Genomic DNA, 811 nt, shown 5'->3' with positions numbered 1-811 from the left:
TTTGCAATCAGGTTGTCGTCCCATAAGAGGTTACGGTAATACAGGCATAACTAATTTTATTAATTCAGAGGTTCTGCACTATTGGGTCCATGCATTAAGTCCTGAGGGACAATTTGACACTAATGACGTTCATTTTAAGTACTTAATTACTGAGATATTTGCATTTTTCCATCACTAGAAATTTTCACTCACCTGTCGGTATAATTTGGCTAGCAGTTTGAGCGAATTGTCACGAGTGGCGCCACCGGTCGAAAAAATAATGGTATTCCGCAATTAAATGCGACTTTGACAGTGTTCTGGTTGTTTATTCTTATTTTCAATGACAGGAGATTAATCTACGTTCTTTCAGCTTCAAACTGAATGCTTGGTCAAGACGTGACCTGTCCATATAACGTTGGAAGAGCTATTCAAAGTGAACTAACCGGGGTACGCATGACGAGATACAGTGTCAACCGTTGCAAGCAAATGCGATTTTAACAATGTTCTTGTAATTACTAGTGTCAAGCCGTTAGGGAATAAAAATCTACGTTCTTTCATCGTTGTATCTAATGCAAATCGAAAAAGAATCATGCCCGTATAGCGGTTTAAATGCGATAGAAACTTTTTGGCAACCGGATTGCCGCTCCAAATTATATCGACAGGTGAGTGAAAATATCTAGTGATGGAAAAATGCAAATATCTCAGTAATTAAGTACTTAAAATGAACATCATTAGTGTCAAATTGTCCCTCAGGACTTAATGCATGGACCCAATAGTGCAGAACCTCTGAATTAATAAAATTAGTTATGCCTGTATTACCGTAACCTCTTAT

This window comes from Dufourea novaeangliae, unplaced genomic scaffold (assembly GCF_001272555.1).
Source record: "Dufourea novaeangliae isolate 0120121106 unplaced genomic scaffold, ASM127255v1 scaffold67, whole genome shotgun sequence".
In the NCBI taxonomy this organism is placed as follows: domain Eukaryota; kingdom Metazoa; phylum Arthropoda; class Insecta; order Hymenoptera; family Halictidae; genus Dufourea; species Dufourea novaeangliae.
Note: the sequence above shows the minus strand (reverse complement) of the source record.